Genomic DNA, 25,293 nt, shown 5'->3' with positions numbered 1-25,293 from the left:
TGACCAGAAACCAGAAGATTCTGATGACGAAGGGGATAAGGGTGACTGAAAGAGAAAACAATGCAAGTATGATCCAGAATACATTTCATATGGCTTCATCGCAGTGGGGACAAATGCAGACCAACCTCTCTGTGTTGTGTGTTTGCAAACACTGTCCAACGATGCAATGAAACCAGCGAAACTGAAGTGCCATTTAACAACAGTGCATCCAGATATTGCCAGTAATATTGCATCCAGATTCGAAATCCGTTTGAATGCATGCTTACTGATTTAACTGGACGTGAACAAGAAGAATTGGCTGAACTGTCATCTGACAGGACTTTGCGCTTGCAGTTCAACCGAATGCCACTGTTGTCGTTCTGGATAGCATGTTCCCAGGAGTATCCACTGCTGTCCAGCAAAGCCGTCAATGTTCTGTTACCATCTGCAACCACTTACTTGTGCGAAATAGCATTTTCTGCAGTCACTGCCATGAAAACCAAATACAGATCAAGACTGAATATTGAGGATGACATACGCGTATGTTTGTCGCACATACCACCACGTTTGGACAAACTCTGCAGTGCAAAACAGGCACAACCTTCACATTGAACTGAACACTGAAAGACACCGCTGGTAATTATTGGTGATTGAAATAGTCACTAAAGCCCACAAAATCAAACAATCGATAATTCATGCATACAACACTTAAATTACTGCACACAGGCCCTATTGAAATAGTGTCAATAGGGCCTGTGTGCAGTAATTTAAGTGTTGTATGCATGAATTATCGATTGTTTGATTTTGTGGGCTTTAAGGGTCCGCCATCTAACAGGGACATGTTCTGGGGGGCCGCAGCATGAAAAAGGTTGAAAACCACTGAATTAACGCATAGTTTGTGCTGGATGACTTTCAGCCTAGTTTGGCAGGACTCGTATCAAATTATTGTTGTACAAGGTTTTATGTCACCAACAGTCTACTCTGCATACTTCCTGTGTGTGCCTGCAGCACATGTTCGACTGGGCTATCTAACTTGCTACAGTAATTGAGCTCTGCTAAAAATATGCACTTGCAAATTGTGATCAAGATTGGAAGCAAACAAGAATCTACAACACCAAACAGTTTAAGCTCTTTAGGTTTGTTAAGGAAAATCTTTTCACAAGAAACAGAAATTACTGCAATGTTAAAAGGGAATTTTTTTTTTACTTTTGTTCAGAACATCAAGGGTTTGTACTAGCTGGAACTAGATCATTAAAGAAAGTGATATAATAAGAATTGAAACCTTTTGCTTGGGAGCCTTCAAAACCAAGGATGATGGAAAGGCTTGGATAAATCATGTTGGCAATCTCCAGCTGGAAGGTACCTTCACAGCTGGTTTTGGACAAGACTAGTGCGCTATAATCTCTCTCAGAGTTCAAGATGAATGTTTTATAACAATAATATATGAAGTTAATTGCCTGACATATTACTTTCTCTAATCCATTGATAGGATTAAGGAATGAATAATCACAACAAAAGTTCTTTTTCATTGAAGTAGTATACTGCTAAGGTACAATTGGTGACCAAGCACGTTCTTTCCAACAAAATCTGCGGCATATAGAAGTGAGCTTTTTCTGAGGATTATAAAATGCTGATATTTAGATTGTGGAATTAATGTCCCTATACCCATGATCTTTAGGTAGAATTACATAGAAAAAGAAATATCATAGAAGGCCACTCAGCTCGGCAGGTCTATGATTCATCAATGAGCTACCCGACAAGCAAGTTAACCTTACTGAAGATGATGGGCTAAGGTGCAGAGTACTGGACATCACCAATGGCAAGATGAGTGAGAGAGAAGGTATAAAGCAAGAAGTGGTCCCTATTAATGGAAGGTGGAGAGGAGGAAGGCTGAGGAAGCAAAAAGTTTCATGCGTGTGACTCTGCAACAGCGTTAGGGGAGTCTCAGTTTCCAAACCATAGATGCATTTAATGGCTGGAAAAGAAATTAAAGGAAATTTAGAGGTGATCCACCATTTGCGGCAGCATCATTCAGTCAACAACACTCCTGCCTCTGTCAGGGGATTCAGGTTCCACTCCAGAGACTAAAGCACAAAAATGCTAGATTCAGCGAAGTAAAAAGAGGGTTTATTACTGCTGGAGGTTCTGTCTTTAGGATGACACATTAAACTGAGACCTCATCTGCTCGCTCAGGCAGATTCTTTCGATGAGCAGGATTGTTAGTGTCTTGGCAAATATATCTGCCTCACTCAACAGATCATCTGGTGAAGCATCTGTTTGTGGGAGCTTGCTTGGATCAAATAAGCTGCTGCATTTCCTTCATTACCACAGTGACTGCACTTCAGAAACACTTCATTATTTTAAGGTGCTTTGCGGTGTACTGTAAAGGATGTGAAAAATATTATATAAATCCATGTCTTAGTGCAGAGAGAGCTTATTAACTCCGAGAGTAAGAAAGAACGAACTAGTTATTCAATCAGGCCAGCAGCGGAAGTCCTTCAAAGAAACTGGAAATAGTAATTGGAAAAAAATTCTAATCATGGGTGGATGGAGGAAGCTAAAATAAGAATGTTAATCGCTTCCTTTAATGCTGTCTAATGAGGCTTTTATGTTTCTTGCACTCCGTGAAAATGACATGCTTGTGCTTTGGAAAAACCGCACCACCCAGTACGTATGTGGCTCCACGAGGTGATGTTATCTCCCTCCTGAAGGCTGGACACACACAGAAGCTTGTAGCTGAAGCTTCCTAGGGACAAAATTACCTCCAGCAGCAGAACTTGGCAGTAGGTTCAAAGATTTATCTCACAGTACCAAAATACTGCAGCAATTGCTTCAGAAGTTAGCCTGAAGGGGGTCTGCTGTGAAATACAAGAGGCACAGGATATCTGAAGTTAAACACAGAAAAAGCACAATGGGAAGAGGGATACAACAGTTGTGAGGGGACCTCACTGTTGAAAATGTGAGTCTGCCTTCAATTTACCCGGGTGTATTCCCACCTTTTCTGAATGCACTTCACTTGCAAGATATACACAAAGTGGGTGGCTTCAGGTGGTCCAGCTGCAAGTTGTTTCAATGACTTCCTGTTCCAAAATGGAGGAGGAACAATGATAAACATTTGTTATATTTTGATGATGTGAATCTAGAAAGCTGAGGAGCCAGTTTGACTTTACCGTTTGATCCTACTAAACTCCTAAAATATTTTACATTCTGTTTCTCTCCAAGTCACCCTGCATGTTGAAAGTTTGACTCATTGCACAGTCTCTCTTATTTTAATTCAAAGGACATCAAAACTGTGGAAATCCTTCACCTGTCCATCTTTCATTTCTTTTATAAGCAAGAAACACCTAAAATACAATTTTGAAATCACATAACCACAGCTTCCCGATTTACATATCCATAAGACTTCACATTAAAAAGCAGAAGCTGATCAATGGCTTTAAGAGAGCTGGTCTTTCAAAACACACTTAAATATAGGTTTTGGGTGGCTCAGTGGTACAAATAGTACTGCTACCTCACAGCTCCTGTGACACAGGTTCAGTCCTGACCTCTGGTGCTGTCTGTCTAGAGTTTGCATGTTCTCCCTGTGACCAAGTTGGCGTCTCCTTAGGTTCTCTGGTTTCCTCCCACATCCCAAAGTCACACAGGCTGGTAGGTTAACTTGATTCGGTAAGTTGCCTCAAGTGTGTAATTGAGTGGTAGAATTTGGGGGGAGCTGATGGGACAGTGGGGAGAACAGGTTACATGAAAAATTAGTGGGAATGGATTGCTCTGTGAGCTGGCATAGACTGGACGGTCAGTAAATAAATATATCTATTATATGATGTGGCAAAACAAGAGCAGGTTGTTATGTTGAAAGTACAGTGGGATGTAGATTCGTAGCCCCAAACACTCATTGATTTTTGAAGAGAGAGAAAAAATATAAAGAACTTGCATTTCTGAACCGCCTTTTAGGAGATCTCAGGGTGGCTGAGAGCCAGCAATGTATTTTTGACATCCAGTCACCATTGCAATACAGCAGCCCTTTTACACTTGACAAGGTTTCAGATCAGCAAATTAGACTAACCACTTGATAATCAGTTTAGTAATTGAAAGATTGACAGATAAATGCAGGGCATGAGATTTTTCTTCTCTTTGAATATTACCGTGGAATCTTTATGTCCACCTCAAGAAACAGTTTAAAATATCACCAGAAAGACCACACCTCTGACGCTGAAGCAAACCTTCAAAGAGTTTCACCTCCTGTGATGTCTCTGCTTTCTCTTTACCGTGGCTTCTGTCCATTGGTTGTACAACATGGAAACCACATGCTGTGACCACATGTCCCAGTTGCCACAAGTTTAATTAATTGGGTAGCTGCTGTATAGAAAGCCTGAACTTTGCTTTTGGGTCACAGTAGCTCTCATCTATTAGGGTGGGTTTGAAGTGTCGATCAGGCTCTCCATCTGCCTATCTGCAAAGCACAACCAACACCTGCTTCTCAGTTAAGGAGTTTGTAGATGCCAGTCTTTTTTAAACTCATTTTTTCAGGATCTGGGTATCACTGGCAAGGCCCATCCCTAAATGCCCTCGGCAAGGTGTTGGTGAGCCACCTCCTTGCACAGCTGCAGCCCTTCGGTGAAGGTGCTCCCACAGTGTTTTTGGTAGGAAGTTCCAGGATTTAGACCAAACAATAATGAAGGAACAGGGATATATTTCCAAGTGAGGATGGTGCTCAACTCGAAGGAGAACCTGCAAGTGATTGTGTTTCCAAGTTCCTGCTGCTCTTGTCCTTCTTGGTGGTAGAGGTGGTGGGTTAGGGAGATGCTGTCGGAGAAAGCTGCATGAGTAACTTCCGTGTATTTTGCTCATGGTACACACTGCAGCCCCTGTGCAGCAGTGACGTAAAAGATCAATGATTATCACTGTGGATCAGGTGTAAATTAATTCAGTTGCTTTGTCCCTGATACCAATGCACAACTCAAGTGCTGTTGGAGCTGTACTCATTCAAGCAAGTGGAGGGTATTCTGTCCCTCTTGTGCTCGCAGATGATAGAAAGAGTTTGGGCATCAGGAGGTGAGTCTATTGCCACAGGAAACCCAGCTTCTGACCTGCTCTCATAAACAGTCTATTTATGTGGCTTGTCCAGTTAAGTTTCTGGTCAACTCAAGCCCCTCCAAGTCCCCGGATGTTGATGTTGGGGGACTTGACAGTGGCAATATCATTAAATCTCAAGGGTAGGGAGTTAGAACCTCTTTTGTTGGAGATCAGTGCCTGGTACATTTGAGGCATTACTTGCCATGTGTCAGCCCATGCCTGAATGATATCCATGCTGTAATGCATGCAGACTTGGACTGCTACATTTGCTGAGAAAGTAACTGAACATTGAACATTGCCACTTCTGACCTTATGATGGGAGAAAGGTCAGTGATGAAAGAGCTGTAGATGGTTGGGCCTCAGACGCTGTCCTGAGGAACTCTGGCTGTGATGTCCTGGGGCTGGAATGATTTGCCAGAAACCACAACCATCTTCCTCTGTGAGAGGAAGGACTCCAATCGTTAGAGCATTTTCTCCTCCTGCCCATCGACTTCAGCACTATTCAGGCTCCTTGATACCACACTCAGTCAAATGTTGCTTTAATGTCAATGTAGTCACTCACTATGGTCGATGTTTGGACCAAGGCTGTGATGTCTGTCACTGAGTGGCCTGGTGAAACCCAAAATGGGCACGGTATGCAGGTGACTGGTAAGTAAATGCCACTAGATTCCATTGTTGATGATACCTTCTATCACTTCATTTGGTAAGTGAGATTTGACTGATTAGACGGTAATTCACCAGATTGAATATGTCCTGTTTTACGTGGGCAGGATGTATCTGGGCAAGTTCCACATTGTCGGGCAGATGCAGTGTTGTAACTGCAGTGGAACAACTTGGAGGGACGGCTAGTTCTTGATCATTCTACTTCAGTCCTACAGCTGGGATGTTGTCTGGATCCATAGTCTTTGCTGAATCTCAGGAAAAAGCAGTGATGAAGCATTTATTCTGTACTCCTAGCTGAACATGGTTGCTTCAAGCTTTTCCCTTGCAATTAAATGCCGGGCTCTGCCACCATTTTACTGGAACAGCTTGGCAAGAGGTACAACTTGTCCTTGAACGCAGGTCTTCAGCACTATGGCTGGGATGCTGCTGCCTTGCTGTATCCAGCGCTCTCAACCATTTCTTGATATCACACGGAGTGAATTGAATTAGCCGAAGAATGGCTTCTGTGATGGAGAGGATCTCAGGAGGAAGCAGAGATGAATCATCTCCTTGACACTTCTGGCCGAATATAGTTGCAAATGCTTTACCCTTCACTGCAGCGCCCATATGCTCCACTGTTGTTCAGGATGTTAACTGCTTACTTGTCCACCACCATTCACCACTGGACTGAGGAGCTTGGATTGGATCCATTCTTTGGGATGGCTTATTGCACGCTGCTGTTGCTGATGAGCATTTATGTAGACCTGGGATGCAGCTTTACTAGATTGGCACCTTAAGTGGTCCTGGTTCTGTCCGTCTGCACTCCTCATTGACCAAGGACAAATCCCCTGGCTTGAAACTAATGGCAGGGTGAGGGCCACGCTGAGCCATGAGTGGTGGAGAATATTTCTGCTGCTGCCAATGGTCCTCAGCACCTCGTGGATGCCCAGTTTTGACCTACCAGAGCTGTCGTGAGTCTCTGCCATTCTGCACAATAATAGTGACACACAACATGATGGGGAGTGTCCTTGATGTCTCCACAAGGACTGCGCGGTTACTTCTACCAATGCTGTTGTGGACGGACACATGCCACAGGTAGGTTGATGAGGAGAAGATGAAGCAGGTTTTCCCTCACGTTGATTCACTAACTACCTACTGCAGAGCTAGTCTGACAGCAATGTCCTTCAAGACTCAGCCAGCTTGGCCAATGATGGACATTGAAGTCATCCACCCAGAGTACGTTCTTTCCATTGCTATTTTCAGTTAAGGGAGGATGGTAAATGGTAATTTGGATTCCTTGCCTGAACTTGAACTGATGTCATGAGACTTCATGGGGTCTGGAATCACTGTCGAGGATTCCCGGGCTACTCTCCCCATCTGGAGCCAACGTGCCTCTCACTTTGATGGGTCTCTTCCATCGGAGGGATAGGACATGCCCAGAGATTATAATAGCGGTGCATTTACTGTAAGGTATGATTCTCTGACTACACACTATCAGGCTGTCGCTTGACTAGTCCTTGGGACAGTTCTCCAAAATTAGATACTGGTCCTGATATCTGTGAGGATGTCTCTGCAAGGCTGACTGGTAGGGAGTGACCGTGCCATGTTCAGATTTGGTGCCTAGGTTGATGTGTTTTATCTTCTATAATTCTTTTTCTGCTTTAACACTTTGATACAACTGAGTGACTTGCTGGAGACACAAGACACTACTAAGGCTGTAATTGGGAGCAAAAAACAAGCTGCTGGAGGAACTCAGCAGGTCAGGCAGCCTCTGTGGAGGCAGAGGGGTGGTCAACATTTCGGGTCAGGACCCTGCATCAGGATTCAGAGTGTAGAGGGGAGATAGCCAGTAGAAGGAGGTGAGGGGGAGGGGTGTGGCAGGAGCTGGCAAATGATAGGTGGATCCGAGCGCAGATTGGCCGACTGCTTTGCCGATCGCCTGCGCACTGTCCTCAAAGGCCATCTTGATCTCCTGGTTGCAAGCCACTTCAACTCTCCTCCCCATTCCCACACGGACCTGTCTGTCCTCGGCCTCCTCCACTGCCAGGGTAGTTTACAACCCCACACTCAATCCAGTGGGTCCACTATCTCCTTGCCCCACTGTTCCCGTCTGCTGATCATCCTGCCTTTATCTGGTTCCACTCAGCACTTTCCTTTCTTATCAGTTTCCATACTCTGTAGACCTTTGTTGTCTCCACTTATCACCTCCCAGCCTCTGACACCATCACCATCCCTGCATCCTCCACCTGGCTTCATCTGCCCATCAAAAATCTGGATCCACCAATCAGTTGCCAGCTTCTGATCACGCCTCCCCTTCAACGCCTTATACTGGCTATCTCCGCTCTGCACTCTGTCTTGTTGCAGGCTCCCTGCTTTCCAACATGCTTCTGCCTCCACAAATGCCATCCGACCTGCTGAGTTCCTCCTGCAGCTTTTCTTTTGCCTCGAGTGACTTGTTGGGCCATTTCAGAAGGTATTTAAGAGTCAATCATATTGGTGGGTCTGGATTCAAGTCCAGGCCTGACTGGGTAAGGGTGACAGATATTCTTCCTCAGCAAGACTGGTGCTACAAACATTCTGCTGGAGGAACTCAACGGGTCGAGCAGCATCTGTGGGGGAGAGGAACTGTCGACACTTCGGGTCAAAACCTTGTGTGCGGATTAAAGGTGGAGGGGGAAGCTAGCCAGTATGAAGAGGAAAGGGGGAGGGGTGAGACAGGGGCCAATGGGTGATTGGTGGACCAAGGAGGAGTGAAGGATTGGTGCTGTTGTTCAAAGCAGACCTAGCAGGTTATATCATGTAATCAGTTAATCATCACACAGTGGTGAAAGGAGCCAGGTAGTGATACCCCAGTGTGCTCACCAATCACAGTGTAGATTCCAAGCTACTGCGAATCACGCTGCCTAACTCCAAAGAGCAGCACCGTCATCTTTACATGGCCTTTCTCAACCTCACTGAAACCTGTGACTCTGTGGGTTGGGAGGAAGTGTGAAACACTTCCTCAAATTCAACTGCCCACAGAAAATCATCAGCTAATCTCAGGGAAGGCTAATGTTAAATGAGGATGTCTCTGCCCCCATTCCTTACTCAGTCTTGCTCATCACAATGTTGCACCTCACCTGCAACAAACTTCCTGCAGAGGTACCGCTAATCTTCAGAGCTAATGGGAAACTGTTCAACATTTGTTGATTACACTCCACATCGGAGATCACTTGAATATCAGGAGCTGAGCTCAGTATGCAGGCTCTTGTTTTTTGCACGTTTGGAGACTGAGATCCAAGCCATTGTCAACATCAGCTGAAGTATATGAGAGGATGGGCCTTACCCTCAACAATTGCAAGACAAAGGTTCCCTACCAGTCTGCCCCTTCTATATCAGACTGCTTTAAGCTAACAAAAGTACATGGCAAGACCCTGGAAAATGTGAACCATTTCCTACCTCTCAGCTAAGGGAGACACCAATAACGAAATTCACTATTGCCTTCAACGCACCAACTCAACCTTGATCAATTGAGGAAAAGAGTATTTAAGGATCAAGACCTCACTCAGACTTGGCAAAATCTCATGGTCCACTGGGCAGCAGTGGTCTCTGTCCTCCTATATGTTTCTGAACTGGAAAGATACCACCACTGTCTGTGCAGAATCCTACAAATTCACTGGAAGGGTAAGTGATCCAATGTCAGCCTCTGCTCCCGGGATAACATCCCCATTGATGCTGACACTGGATCAGTGAATTTGCAGGATTCTGCACAGACAGCGGTGATATCTTTCCAGTTCTAAGGCCTTTGTCAAACTCAGTCAACCACCTTGTTCACACGCTCAACACCAGACTCCCAAAACAGACACTTTCTGGGAGATCCACTCCCAACTGAAGGAGAGGACTGCTGCACACAAATCTGGTGATCCTGTACTGTACAAGAAATCGAGGTATGACCTTCGGAAAGCTATCAGGGATGCCAAGAGGCGATACCAACTCAAAATAGAGTCCCTGACCAGCCATCAGTTATGGCAGGGCTTACATGCCATAACAGGCTACAAGACGAAGTTGAGCTGTATAGCTAACAACAGCGTATCCCTTCCTGATGAACTTAACACATTTTATGTGCGTTTTGAACAGAAGGGAAGTGGATTGTCACCATCCACCCTGACAGCCACCAATGCAGCTGAACCTGTAATCACAATGGAGGACGTAAGATCAGTGTTCCGGAGAGTGAACACGAGGAAAGCACCTGGCCCAGATGGTGTCCCTGGCCATGTGCTCAGATCTTGTGCTGATCAGCTAGCAGCAGTATTTGCGGACATATTCAACATCTCCTTGCTTCAATCCCAGGTTCCTACCTGTTTTAAGAAGACCACTATCATCCCGGTACCGAAGAAAAGCAAGATAACATGCCTCAATGACTACCGACCAGTGGCTCTGACATCCACCATCTTAAAGTGCTTTGAGAGGTTGGTCATGGCACACATCAACTCCAGCCTCCCAGACAACCTGGACCCACTGCAATTCACCTATCGCCAAAACAGGTCTACAGTGGATGCCATCTCCCTGGCCCTACACTCAGCTCTGGAGCATCTGGACAGTAAAGACACCTACATTAGACTAATGTTTATTGACTACAGCTCTGCCTTCAATACAATAATCTCAAGCAAGCTTGTCACCAAACTACAAGATCTAGGACTCAACACCTCCCTCTGTAACTGGATCCTTGACTTTCTAACAAACAGACTGCAATCAGTGAGGATAGGCAGCAATACCTCCAGCATGATTATTCTCAACACTGGTGCCCCACAAGGCTGCGTCCTCAGCCCTATACTATACTCCCTATACACTCATGACTGTGTGGCCAGATTCTGCTCTAACTCCACCTACAAGTTTGCAGATGATACCACCGTGTAGGCCATATCTCAAACAGCGATGAGTCGGAGTACAGGAAGGAGATAGAGAGCTTAGTGGAATGGTGTCATGACAACAACCTTTCCGTCAACATCAGCAAAACAAAAGAGCTGGTCATTGACTTCAGGAAAGGGGGCGGTATACATGCACTTGTCTACATCAATGGTGCTGAGGTCGAGAGGGTTGAGAGCTTCAAGTTCCTGGGAGTGAGCATCACCAACAGCCTGTCCTGGTCAAATCATGTAGATGCCACAGCCAAGAAAGCTCACCAGTGCCTCTACTTCCTCAGGAGGCTAAAGAAATTTGGTTTGTCCCCATTGACTCTCACCAACTTTTACCGATGCACCATAGAAAGCATCCTATCTGGATACATCATAGCTTGGTATGGCAACTGCTCTGCCCAGGACCACAAGAAACTGCAGAGAGTTGTGGACACAGCCCAATGCATCACGAACACCTGCCTCCCCTCCTTGGACTCTATCTTTACCTCTCGTTGTCTTGGTGAAGCAGCCAGCATAATCAAAGACCCCACCCACCTGGGACATTCTCTCTTCTCACCTCTTCCATCAGGTAGAAGATACAGGAGCCTGAGGGCACGTACCACCAGACTTAAGGACAGCTTCTACCCTACTGTGATAAGACTATTGAACGGTTCCCTTATACAATGAGATGGAGTATGACCTCACGATCTACCTGACCTTGCACCCTATTGCACTGCACTTTCTCTGTAGCTGTGACACTTTACTCTGTACTGTTATTGTTTTTACCTGTACTGCATCAACGGACTCTGTACTAACTCAATGTAACTGCACTGTGTAATGAATTGACCTGTACGATCGGTTTGTAGGACAAGCTTTTCACTGTACCTCGGTACAAGTGACAATAATAAACAAATACCAATTCCAATTTCAAGCTCTGTCACAGGAAAAGATTAGCAGGTCGACAGAGCAGAAAGTTCAACTGTGCGCAGAAAGCCTCTTCACAGAAATGCAACATCCCCGTTGGATCCTGAAAACCTCCAACCCATGATCACTCAAAGTGGAGAAGGAGCATTCGGAATGATATTAAAAACCTTGAGGCCATGCATCAGGAGCCTAGAGAAGCCCTGTGTAAATGGTGGAAGCAGCCAACCAGCTCACAGATTACCTGCTCGCCCATCCCATCAGATACGTCCTTCTCCTTAGATGGATGAGACTACAGTTCCCACACTGGTCTCATCAGCCACCTCAGAACCCTCAAAACCAGAGTGGAAACAAATCGATCCTCACTCTCAAGTAGAAGAAGACTGGGAAAATAATGAACACTTACACATAAACTCGAAAGTTCCTTCTACATAATAGCCAACAGCAATTTCTAACAGTGGTGAGAAAGTAGACTTGAGGTATAGGATCAGTTACAATTTTATTGAATGCTGGAACAGGTTTGAGGCAATATGTGATCTTCTTATGGTCTTGTGTAGAAGGATGGAATGGACAAAGGGTATGACACAGCTGCCAAGTAAAATTTTGGATCAGATGATCAGAGATCACAAGTACATCGATACTTTAACAGTGGAAATGGAGCTTCAGTGAAATGTGATCTGAGTAGATCTCAAATCTCTATGAAATTTAGACCTGGACTAATACATTTCTTGATAATTGAATGAGGTTGGATATGCTGGATTCTGGCACACTACCCCTCCAACTCCCTCTGAACAGGGTGCTGTTTGCAGCGTGACTCTACAGTTGTGGAGAAGGGAAAGGTGAGGAATTCTACAGCTTAAAAAGAAAATATGCCCATCGGCAACAGTCGTTGCTCCAAATTTATACTGGATGGTACTTCCAAATGTATTCATCACTAATTACGCAGGTTGTAGAAATCTCAAAATAGCAACATAAGAAAATAGAACACAAGAAAACAGGAGCAGGAGTAGGCCACTTGGCCCCTCAAACCTGCCCCGCCTTTCAATATGATCATGGCTGATCTGCCCCAGTCCTCTACACCTCTGCTATGCTGGTTCCCTGATTTTTCAAAGATATACCTACTTCCTCTTTAAAGACACCCAGTGACATAGGCTCCACAACCCTCCGAAGGGCAGAGAGTTCCTGACATTCACCACCCTCTGCAAGAAGTTACTAGGCTCCTCAGTTTTAAATGAATCCCCCCCTAATCTTGTAACTATATGCCCTCATTATTAGAGGACAGTAGACCAATGAATGTGAAAATCTCATATCCCACAAGAGGAAACAAATTTCATTTTCTCATTCAGAAACACAAGGTCCTATTAAACTAAATCACATTAAAAGGTCAGATTATACAAATTGGTAAACGTAAGGATAATATTACAGAAATCAATTGTGGAGATATCAAATGACAGGAAGTTGTAGAAACTCAAGCAGTTAGATTTCATGAAGTAATACTTCTCCAAATGTTCATCCCTTGTTTATATTGTCTCTTGTTCTTTCACTTGCATTTTGTTCAAATTAGTTGACTTATCACACTCTCTCAATTATTACATTGATTTATCTTATAAATAGTGGAGTTTTTCACCTTCATTGGTCTACTCTCTTCTAATAATGTTAGACATTTAAAATTCCAGATTGGCTAATTCCCACTCACCACTGACTGAAATGGCTACTCTGTGTAGTAATGTCTTGCTTCAGAAGTCTTGGCCTCTCGTTAGTGGTTTCGTAACAAACTAACCTGACACTTGAGGCAGTTAAAGGAAATGACATTACAGAGAGATTGATACATGGATTGCACCAGATTACTGAAGAAAAGTACAAAATTTAAAAAGCCAAGGGATAGCTTATTTGGGAAAGTGAAACATTTGATGAAGATAAGGCATTCTGACTAAAGAACTCAAGCCATCACAAAGGACATAGAAAGAGTTCATGATTCTTCCAATCTGACCAATCAGAATCACCTTCCAGTCACTGGACACTCACCTTGTTGGACTTAGATCGCGGCAGGCACAGAAATAATCACACAATATCAGGAGTTTTACTATTCAGTTATGTGCTACAGTATTTGTCCCTTGGAAATAGAACATCAGGAAATGCTCTCATTAGTACCAAAGCTATAAATGAGTGATCAGCTGAAGAATCCAGACATAACGTCATCAAACTGTAAAATGCAATTTATCTAATGAGTTAATGCATGTAAAAGTTCCTAAAAATACCATACAGTTAGATGCTATCCTTCACTGCCAGATTAATTAAACATTCAATTGTGGTTCAGTTTGTTGTTCTCTTCCCACTGTCAGCAGAACTTGGGCTAGTATTCCCAGTGCTGCACTGTGAGAGAGCCACATCACTGGAAGTTCCATCTTTTGGTTGAGGCATTAAACTGAGCATTCGTCTGTCACCTTGGGCAAGGGCCTTGGTGCTATTTTGAAGAAGTGCAAAGGAGCTTTCCCTCGAGTCCTAGCTAATGTTTATTCCTCCTTATTCTAATACGATGATCCCTGACCTTTGTTTCATTGCTGCTTTTGGGGACTCCCTCAAATTGCCTGCTATGTTTCCTGTGCGACATCAGTGAGTCCACTACTAGTTAATTGTAGTTAATTGGAAAATAAATACTTTGAATCTTTCAAAGATGGGTCACAAATGCTACCTGTATCCAGATCTTCCAGCTTTGAACATTTATAGTATGTAGGTTTGGTGTCAGAAGATATCTGGGGTGCAGGGGATATACCCTTGTAAGGTTCAGAAGGGGATAGGCATCAGAGGAACTGAAGCACAGTAACAGACTTACACTGTCGATGGCCTTAGACTACTGATCTGCTGTCAAGTTCTTTGAGTTGCATGTTTGAATTTGCAGAAGGAAGTGACTGTAAAAACAATTGCAATGAATCTCTCTCTCTTGTGGCTTCCAACACTAAAAGGTATTGGCTTTTTCCAGCTGCTCTTTAGCTCAGTACATCTACCTGGAGGTAAAAATAGAAAACAGTACTTACAAGGTTAGATCAGAGTTGAAGGGTTTTGGGCTCCTGCACTGATGTGGTCAGCTTCCTCACATTCCGCTCCAGCAACCCGGGAACCTCTGGCTAATCCGTCTCAGCTTAACTCGCTCACCAAGTTAAAAGAGAACCTAGTAACAAAGCAGGAAGTGCTTAAAAGCAGCCAGAATGGGCACATGACAACACATGCATGCGCATGCACACAGCACACAAACAACCACCTTTGTTTCTATACAGCCTCCTGTCCATATTCCATACACACGGGATATTTTCTACCTCTGAGCAGATCATCTACAATTCCAGATACAGAGGTGCTTCCTATCATCTGCAGCTTTGTTTAAGGCTTTCTTGTTCTTGATAGAGTCTCCATATTTCCAAATCAGTATATAGATGCAATTAAAGAAATCCAATTGTCCCATCTAATTTGTGCATCTAGAAAGAGGCCATAGTATCTCCAACACAATATCCATTAATTTCTTAAATAAATTGCAGGTCTCCTGTTTCTACTCAGAATTCCAAGCCACACGTTGTTCACAATACAGGGAATATCCTAACATCAGTCCTTGACATGCTTTATGCTAGCTTCAATCCATGTCTTTCATCTGATTATTACATTTTGCTTTGAGGCAATGTTCCACGTCTACCTTTTCTATACCTCATACACTTACAAGTAGATAAATTGGCACAACATTAACTGATAACATTCACAGCACCAAATGCAAAGCCTTGCACTTAGAAAGAAAAGAAATAAATAGGCGGAGTTGAAGGAGACCACGGAGGCTTGGTAGATTGGTGGTCAATGGAGGTCATGATGAAATGAAACTGTGGTCTCGTAAGATCATACCTTTAGTACTGTATTCACTTCTGTTTACCAAGATTCTTGATGGTTAGTATAGACTCAATGGGCTGAAGGGCCTGTTTCGGTGCTGTATGACTACATGACTCTATATAATTAGCCATTTGAATACTAGAGGCAGTCAGCTTCAAGATTTCATTGTTATTATCACATGTCTTGTTATGATAGAAGGTTGGAGAAACTTGCATTTACAGCCTTGAATTGAGGTGATTTTATGTAAATATTATAATGTACCAAAAAGTAAATCTTGTTAAATTGCAGGAGTAGATCAAAGGCTCACAATTTCTAACTGGTAGTAGAGGGTTCTTCATACAAAGTTTGATTCGCACATGATTAGTTACTTTTCTTTAAACATTGGATAACATGCAGAGAATCCAGGATCAAGCCTGCTGCTTCCCAGCTGATAACGCATGGCTCAGGAAATGAATGCAGCACTGGTAAACCAAGACACGAGAAATTCTGCAAGTATTGGAATCTGGAGCAATACACAAAAACTGCTGGAGGAACTCTGCAGGTCGGGCAGCATCTATGGAGGGAAATAAGCAGTCGGGGTTTCGGGCCGAGACCCTTCATCAGGACTGGAAAGGAAGAGGGCAGAAGCCAGAATAAGAAGGTGGGGGGAGGGGAGGAGCACACGCAGGCAGGTGATAGGTGAGGGGGAAGGTAGGTGGGTGGGGGAAGGGGGGAAGATGTAATAGGCTGATAGGTAGACCAAGGCTCCTTATCCTGCTAGAGGACTGGCATGATATAAATATCATTACACTGAAAGAACATTATTCTTTTGGGTTCTGGAGATCAAGTTGTATCTGGGTAGCTGCAGGAGGTTATTAAAAAAAATTCTAGGAGCCAAGTGTAGAAACATAAAACTTATAAAAATTTCTCAGAACTCTTCCGCTAATTACTATAACTTGCACATATAAATCAGTTTCCACCAAACTTCCTTAAAGTTGTGAAGTCGGAGTGAGAGAAAACTCAAGGGAAATTCCAGGCAGTTGATATTGGTACAATGCAGAAGCAAAAAGACTTGTAAGTCCCAACTCACTTGTGTCTAACTCAATGTGCACCAACCTTATCAGTTCTAAGTAGCAGATCTATAAATAAAGGATACCCACACAACAAATAATGGCATCCACTTGATTATACCCATTTAAAATCCTATCTAAAATCTTAACAGTGTAGACGAAGATGATTGTGGTCATGTTGAATATAAGTTCAGAAAAGAGGTTTCAGAAGTTGCAATTTTTACTTTGGACAAGAGAATATTTTGAGGCTAGCTAAATGGAGTTTTCAAAGTTCTGAAGTGACTGGTGGTCCAGGAAAATTATTCGCTATTCTAAAAAATTTTAGACTATTTTAGAATTATTCTCTATTCTAAAAGATAAACAGTGATAGATTTTGAATTGAGGACAAAGGATTAAAGAGTCCTAATCAAATGGATAAGTGAATTAAAAACAGAAAATGCTAAAATTATTGAGCAGGTCAAGCAAAAACTATAGAGGAACGGGTGAAGGTTGATGGCACTTCATCAGAAATCGGAAAAGGTTGAAGGATAAGATGGGTTCTAAGATGTTGGAAAAGAAGGATTGACATGAAGAACTAAAGAAAGATCTGTGAAAGGGAGAAGGCTGGAGAGACTAAATGTCAAGCACGATGGTGACAATGCAAAAGTAGGTAGCAGGGACAAGGAAGAAACAAAAGATGTTTCTGGATTGACATGTGAATGGAAATAGTGGAATCATTACTGGAAACTGTTGACCTTAAACCTTTAGATGGAGGGTTGTAATGTAGTTTATTAAAAACAAGGTACCACTCCTCAATGATTCGTTGAGTTTCATTGGAAAAGTAGAGAAGGCTAAGGACAGAGAGTTCAGAGTCAAAATGGAGAAGAGAATCAGAAGCATGTGGTCATGAGTGAAGGCTGAATGGTGGTGTTTGTGCAGTGACCAGTTTGTTTGATCTGTTTGTTGTAGAAGAAACCAAACTATGAACAGGAAATGTGATACATCAGATTGAAAGTACATGTTTGGAGCTCTATACAGTGAAAAGGTAAAAATGCGAATGATGAATATCCTGTAGTAAGTGAGAGTGATAGCTAATGTAGTTGATTTATAATGTTGTAAAGGTAGGAGAGGGGAAGATGCCTTTTTAAAGTGGAGATTTTAGGATGGAAATTTAAGACAAAAGATCCTTGGAGGAAGGAAAAGTGATGAGAACAGAAGGGTGGTAAATGGAACAGACACATTCAACTTTAGTTCCAATGGAATCTTTGGTTGACAAGAAAGGAAAACCTATTGGAAGTACAGGTACAGAAGATAGCATCATCAGAATAGACGCAACAGGGTAAAATAATTGGGAGACTGTAATGGTAATCTTACACAAAACAGGGTGGAAAAATGTAATGAATTCTGTTTGAAAGCTTATTTCCGGGAAACTGTTTTTTGTAACAGAAGATCATGCAAACATAATGATAGCATTCCATTAACACTGTAGGAACTTGTTCTAACTTGATAGCTATATTGCAACTGAATTAGTCCACACTCGAATTGCTAAACATCAAGCTGAACTGACATGATTATTTGTAATAGTTTGCACTGGTCTCATGATTTCTATGTTCAAATTACAGGAAAATCTTGTCAATGCATTTACCAAATTAATTGTTATCTTTTGTGAGGATGTTTGTGCGACAGAATAGTTCCAATTTTAGTGTCATCTCCTAAATGCCGGATCAGTGATAACATCGATTTGATATAAAGGAATGTGCCTTCTTTTACGTTCCCCAATTGAGAACTTCTAATTACAGGCCAGTTACAGAGAAAAGTTCCCTCTACACGGTCCATCGGACATTCCGAGGTCATGTAAAGTATGGCTTAGGTACAGAAGAATGTACCTTCCACAAATCCCGTCAAAGTTCCAGTTCAAGTGCAATGTAGATTGGAGACCAGCCATCCTGTCAGGATGAGAGACTGATTTCAATTGTTCCCACTGCCCAAACTCTATTCATATGACAGTCTTGGTGAAAAGACTTTGGATTAAACATTGCTTCACCCACTCCTTCTCAGATGGTGCAGGTTTGTTACAGAGAAGCACATTATAATAAAATGATAAGAATTAATTGCAGAAATATGATTTAGAAGGTAGGTTGCAGCATCCTTTTTTAATCAGAAACCTGTGGTTATTCAATCAATTTCCTTTCTGTTGAATTTAATAACATAAAGCAAGCAGGTGTAACCACACTCTTTGTTCCAATGTTCTGGCTGTGTTTAGTAACCCAATTCAGTTTTTCTAAATATGAACAAACAGTCTGATGTGAACGTAGTACTTCCCCTTTCATAAGCAAGGTACCATGAATGTCAGAAACCAGAAATAAATCAGAAAATGCTAAAAATATCAAAGTCAGATAGTATTGGTGGGGAAAGAAACACAGATTATGGTTCAGATTTATGACAAAAATAATCAACCTGAAATGTTAACCCTGCTATTCTCTCCACAGACACTTGAATATTTCTGAACTGCTGAATATTTCCAGTATTTTGAGCTCTTATTCATCCTTTTGAAGTTTTTTAACCACCTGCGTTTATCTATGTTTGTCCAAAAATGACCTTATTTTCAATTGTTTGGTGCTTCTTTGCCCCTTAGAGAAAACATCAGAGGTAGAAATTTCCCTTGAAGTGTAAAAAGAGCTGTACTGGATTGACCATACATTTCTCTGCCTGTCCAGTATTGGGTTAATCTGATCTGTCACCTTTTACTCTGCATTGCCACCTCAGCTGCTGGGATCTATATATCATCACCTCTCAACTAGAACCCCAGCAAAGTTTGCAATAGCTGCATCTAGACATCAAAGTTTGGCTAACAAAAATGCAGTGGTGGAGCTGCAAGTGTTCTTTGCCTCTGCAAAAATGTTCTGAGACAGTTGCATCTCAGTGGTGGGCACGCATGTTATCATTGATGCATTAAAGGTTCCCTTCTAGCTTGGCAGAAACTCAAGAGACTGCATGCGCTGTAATCCCGAGCAAAGAATTAACTGCTGGAAGAACTCAGCGGGTCAAGCAGCATCTGCGGAGGTGAAGAGATGGTTGACATTTCTGGTTGAGAACTTGCATCAGGACCCCTAACTGAGAGAAATGTTAGGAAATTGAAATGGGGCTCCATTAACCAGAGTTCTGCTGTAGTGGAGACAAATGTATTAGAGAGGGTACAGAGCAGGATGCTGGAATGATCTCAGTGTAGAAGGCACTTAGCAGTAAGGAGGCTAGTGCTAGGGAAACATTTGGCGTGGAAATATCCTCTATCAAGCTTGCCCCTCCCTACCGTCTTGCGCTACAAAGAGGAGCAGTGGTGGGAAGAGGCAAAGGTTTCACTGAAACAGCATAACTCAGGTCCTAGTTTATCAATGCACTTTCCTCCTCTGTTACTGCAGACCTGTCAGTCTCAAAGAAAGAGTGGGCTCCGTTGAAATGTGCGACTTAGCCGTCAACAACGTGGCACAAAATAGGCAAGCTCACCTTTCCCATTTTCAGTCATTTCATTGTGATCAGCAGTGGGGATCCTGGGTTTGGTGGGGTTACCCTGGTAATAAAGGATGAGGTAAGGGCAGCAGAAGGGATCTGAACTCAGAAAATCAGGTTGTAGAATCAGTATGGATGGTGCTAAGATACAGCAAAGGGCAGAAAACACTGGTGCAAGTAAGTTATACGCCTCCTAATAGCAATCACAGTGTTGGACCAGAGCATTAGCGAGGCATGTAAGCAGGACGATGCTGATGGGGAACACTGGTTTTCTGGTAAATGGACCAAACCAAACTCATGAAAGTATCTGGAGAGAATAGCTCCTGGAATACAATTGAAACAATTTTTCTTGAACAGTATGTTGTGAAATGAAGAGGGAACAGATTATTTTTCATCTAGCACTGAGTTATAAGACCAAGTAATTATCAGTTTCATAGTACAGAATTCTCTTGGGTCAAGGGCAGAAGTGTATCGCAGCATGATAGAATTTCATATTGTTAGAGATCAATGTATTAAGTCAAGTTAATAGCTTGAAGTTAAAGACAATTCCGAATTTGGTTGTCACCAACTGAGAAATTAGATTAAAAAGTATGATGCTAGAAAAAGAATGATACACATTTAAAGAAATAATTTATAATTTGCAATAAATTCCCTTTAGTAAAAAAGACTCTACCGGAAAAGTGGTTCAGCCTTTCTGACCAGAGAAGCCTTCGAGTGTACCATTAGAATAAAGGCATACAATATGGACAAAATCCTGCAGATTGGACCATTTTTGAAAATCAGCAAAGGATGAGCAATAAAGTGATGCAATATGGCATGAGAGTAAATTAAGTGTATAAACTGACTGTAAAAACTATTACATGTATGCAAACAAGGAATGGTAAAAGTAAACATCTCCATTTTTGAGAGACTTAGGATAAATTATACTGGAGAACAGGGAAACAGCAGAAATGTTAAACAAATATTTTGTGCCTGCTCTTCACAGAAGGAAACAAAGAACATGTTGGATATTGTGGAGATCTGTGAATTTAATGAGAGAGTGAGAGAGTGAGAGAGTGAGAGCGTGAGAGCGTGAGAGAGTGAGAGAGTGAGAGAGTGAGTGAGAGAGTGAGAGTGAGAGTGAGAGTGAGAGTGAGAGTGAGAGTGAGAGAGAGAGACCCACATACATCTAAAACTAAAACAGAAAATGCTGGGAACACTCAGTAGGTCACGTTGTATCTGTGGGAAGAGACAGAGTTCACGTTACAGTGGGAGACCCTTCATCAGAATGGAAAAGGGGACAAAAGCTGCAGGGAGGTGGGGGCAGGGAGATGTCTCTGATAGGGGAAAACCAGGGTGACCATTGGAATAAGCTACAAACAAGGTTACCCAGTCAATGAGTGAATGGGAGCAGTTAGAGAGTGAGAACATAGACAAAAGAACTAGGAGCTCAGGATGACCTAATGTGTGTTTAGTTTCACCAGTATAGAGGAGACACATTGTGAGCACCGATGCAGTGCATTAGATAGCAAGAGGCTTCATCTGGAAGGATTGTTTGGGTGCCAAGGTGGTGGGAAGGGAAAATATAAGAAGACAGGTGTTACTTGCGGTGAGAAGGGAAATGCTTATGTAGATGGAAGAGTGAACCAGGGAGTTGCAAAGGGCAAGGTCCCTTCTGAATGCTAAAACCGGAGGGAAAAGGGATGATCTGACTGGTGGTGGATGTCATTGAAGATGGTGGAAATTGAAAATGTGATCCATTGAATGCAGAGGTTGGTGGAGTGGAGAATGAAGACCGGGGGAACTCTATGCTTCCTTTGTCCAGGAGTAGATGGGGGTGAGAATAAACGGTGTGGGAAATAGATGAGATGTGGTCAAAGGCTCTGTCTTCTATGGTAGAGGGGAACCTATAGTTCAGGAAGAAGAAAGGCATCTCAGAGACACACGTGTGGAAGTTCTCTTCATTGGAAAAGATATAATGAAAACAGAAGAACTGGGAGAATGGAAGAGATTCCTTACAGGAGGCAGGTTGGAGTAAGTATAGTCAAGATGGCTGTGGGAGTTTGTGAGAACTGTGGGAGTCTGAGAATCAGAATTATTATCACTAACTTATATGACATGAAGTTTGTTGTTTTGTGGCAGCTGTACAGAAAATTACTATAAATTACAAAAATAAATTGTGCAAATAAAAGAATAATAAGGTAGTGTTCATGGGTTCATCTGATGGCAGAGGGGAAGAAGCTGTTTCTGAATTGTTGTGTATTGGTCATCAGGGTCCTGCACCTCTTCCCCGATAGTAGTAACAAGAAGAGGGCATGTCCCAGTCAGTGAGGGAAACTTAGTGACAGATGTTGCCTCCTTGAAGCACTGCCTCTTGAAGATGTCCTCAATGGTGGGGAGGGTTGTACCCATGATGGAACACAATGTTAGATGCATTGGTTTTAACCTATCAGAATTCCATGAATTTTAAAATGTCCATAGATTGGAAGAGAGTGAACAAGAAAGGAAGGAGAAAGAGGGGACTAGAGGCAAGTTAAGCTGGCATTAGTTGAGACACTTGTGTGAAAGCTTCTATGTGACTTCTGCCCATTTCTCCTCCTCTTCTTTCCTTTCCTCTTTTTAGATCAAACTGATGAGTTTCACTTTACATCCACACTTCCAGACTTGATATCTCGAGTTGAATGGATGTTGGGAAGTTTTATTCCATGAGCTCATTCACCTTGGTCTTATTACCCAATATTTTAATAACTAACAAACAAGGGAGTTTACACAAAATGAAAGAAGACTACCTGTATTCCCACATGATATTTCTCTTGGGTTACTTGTAGCATTGCCCAGAAAATTAATTCTTTAATTTCTAGAGTTCTCTGGGACTAGGTTGATCCACAGTCCCCAAAAAGAACCCAATTAAGTATGGCAGAAAGCATCAGGACTGGAATTATCAACCTGGAGCCCTGCACACTACGATTGGTAGCAATTTGAAATTGCTGATAAATTTGCTCACTTTTGTCCTCTCAGCACTGGTTGGAAGTCACTAAATACCAGTCCCATTTAGTTTTACTTTAGTTCTGCTGATAAAAAGTCCATACTGCTTTAGTTCCTTACTGCATGTTACTTCCTTGAAGGCGTTGCTTCTGTAGAAGATGGTACTTGTCAGTTCCCAAGTTCAGTACCCCAGATCAATACCCGAAGCAGACAGCCAATTTGTTGTCAGTCATTTTCCAGACACCAAGATGACTCACAAACTATTAATCACCCACATCAGTAATCTGCCAAATGTAGTTTTTCACAAATTACCATGAACATTGCAGTGATGGACAAGTTTTGTGAATTCTGTTTTAATATTTCTCAATGACTGAAACTTTCGTGCTGAGTTAATCCAGTTGACAAGTTGGTCAAACTGCACAGAGCATACCAGTTGGATTGGGCATTTTCAAATCCTGAAATAATTTTTCTCTTATTTTAAAAATACAAGTTAAAGATGTCAATCCATTAAGTAATAGGGCATAATACATCAGCAATTCAGTACCATTTACAAGCTGGCTGTGAGCTGGACACCAAACCAGGTTAAACATTTCAAGTTACAATCTGCTGGAGTAACTCAGCAGGTCGAGCAGTGACTGTGGGAGGGAAAGGAATTACCAATGTTTCGGGTCAAAATCCTGAATCAGGACTCGAAACAGCAACAATTCCTTTCCTTCCCACAGATCCTGCTGGATCTGCTGAGTTCCTCCAGCAGACTCTTTGTTGTTCCAGATTTCAGCATCTGCAGTCTCGTGTCCCCATTGTAAACATTTTGAATTGTCTGATTTAAGTGAGATACTCCAGACACAGCAGAATTGTAATATTCTCTAGTGATCTTTCCTGAGATTTCAAAACTGTGGAACTGCTAACTTCCTCAGGTCTTCCTCTCCCTGCCTTAACTTCTTTATAAATCCAAGTTTAGCACCACATAACAATAACTTTATAATTTACCTCAATGCCAGTTTGACATGTTTTGCAGTTTTAGTTCACAGCAGAACTCATTTTCTGTTTCTAAATAACACCTTTTTCAAAGAGTTGGGCCCCCTCCCCCATTTGCCAGTTGAGATCACACAATGGGAGGAGAAGAACCAAAATCCTCATTAAAACAGCTTCAGCAAGGACAAGCTTACAAAAAATCTGTTTTTATTGTTAATTTTAAAACAATTTTTTTTAATCAGCTAACCAAATAACATAGAGATTACAATCAGCAAGCCTCAATGCGTGCAGTTACTTACCGCTCAGGGTTTTTGGGAAGACCAGCGATTAGAAATTCAGCACTGATGATTCCTGGCATTCAGAAGAAACATACCACCACTTACTGTGTTGGATCACTCTTGAGCAGCTGCCAGCAGGGCAGAAACTGCACAGAATTTCTATGGTTTCATTTACCAAGAACTCACATCAATGCTTTCTCTGAGGCACACAGCTAATTAGCATTTCAACATTACATTTACTCAAGCAGTGCTCTTCCTATTGGTTACTGATCAGTCAGATCACTTCCTCTGATCTGAGCTCCAAGCCCTCCAGCATTGGAGGATATTTCTGAATTTATCACAGGAATACTAGTATGCTTTGCATATAAACATTTGCCAAAAGCTTCTGCCACTTAGGGAGACTGATCTGAGATTACTGCCTTTACCAAGCTTGCTAACATGACTCTTGCAGGGCAATGTTTCAATCATAAATCTGGGTTTGAGTTTCTTGCATTTCTAGAGAACTGAAGTTTGAGTCTACCACCAATATTGCTTTTGAACCTATTTCCTCTGCAACATCACCCGCGCCCCCCCCCCCCATCTATTCTACAGTCAGTATCACCTTCCTGCCCACCATGAAATTCAGCCACATCTGTCATGTTTCTGAGAATAATGCTGTTTCTCTGTGCAATGCCCACCTGAACAGGCTGACATCGTAACATTGCAACTCCTGTCACACTGTAACACTCTCACACTGCACTGATGTCAGAACTTACAAATAGCAGGATGATCTGTTCATGACATTTTATAGGACATTGGCATTTTGTTAAGTCTCTTGCAGGAAACCACAGACCTCCCTTTACTAGTGGGCACACAGATCATTAAACAAGTGTGTCATTGAATCAGAGATAATTGGATTTTCTAAGTGACATTTTGAACACTGCAGCTTGTCTCTCCCCCTTCCTCTTCTTGATTCTCTTTGGGTGTAATGCTGCTCCCTTACTCTATGGTACTTCCTCCAGTGGATATTTATCTTGTGTAGGCTGGATAGTTAATCTTGCGTAACTGTTCAACTGTGGGAAGCTTAACAGTTGACTCAGGTGCTATGAAAAGATACAAATTTCCCAGCAGAGGAAATGGGGGCTGCAGCTAAATTAAAAAGGAACAAGAACTTTAATAAATAAAACAAAAGTTAGAAACAAACTA

General features: G+C 42.4%; 1 protein-coding gene across 2 annotated transcripts in view; it reads right to left on the bottom strand.

Annotated features, from left to right (window-relative positions):
* The window catches only part of matk (megakaryocyte-associated tyrosine kinase), a 75,428-nt gene extending 51,152 nt beyond the window's left edge, over positions 1-24,276 (bottom strand). The window contains exons 1-2 of one of the 2 annotated variants that reach the window (XM_052037544.1): positions 24,130-24,276; positions 14,525-14,658 (exon numbers count right to left, since the gene is read on the bottom strand). The gene's annotated coding sequence lies outside the window, so the exon portion shown is untranslated. The remainder of the gene's footprint in view (positions 1-14,524; positions 14,659-24,129) is intronic. The other variant, XM_052037543.1, reaches the window with a different exon arrangement.
* Between the last annotated feature and the right edge of the window lie 1,017 nt (positions 24,277-25,293).

The sequence above is a fragment of the Pristis pectinata genome, chromosome 24 (genome assembly GCF_009764475.1).
Source record: "Pristis pectinata isolate sPriPec2 chromosome 24, sPriPec2.1.pri, whole genome shotgun sequence".
Taxonomy (NCBI): Eukaryota; Metazoa; Chordata; class Chondrichthyes; order Rhinopristiformes; family Pristidae; genus Pristis; species Pristis pectinata.
The sequence above is the reverse complement of the archived record's forward strand: the minus strand, read 5'-3'. Positions and strand labels throughout refer to the sequence as shown.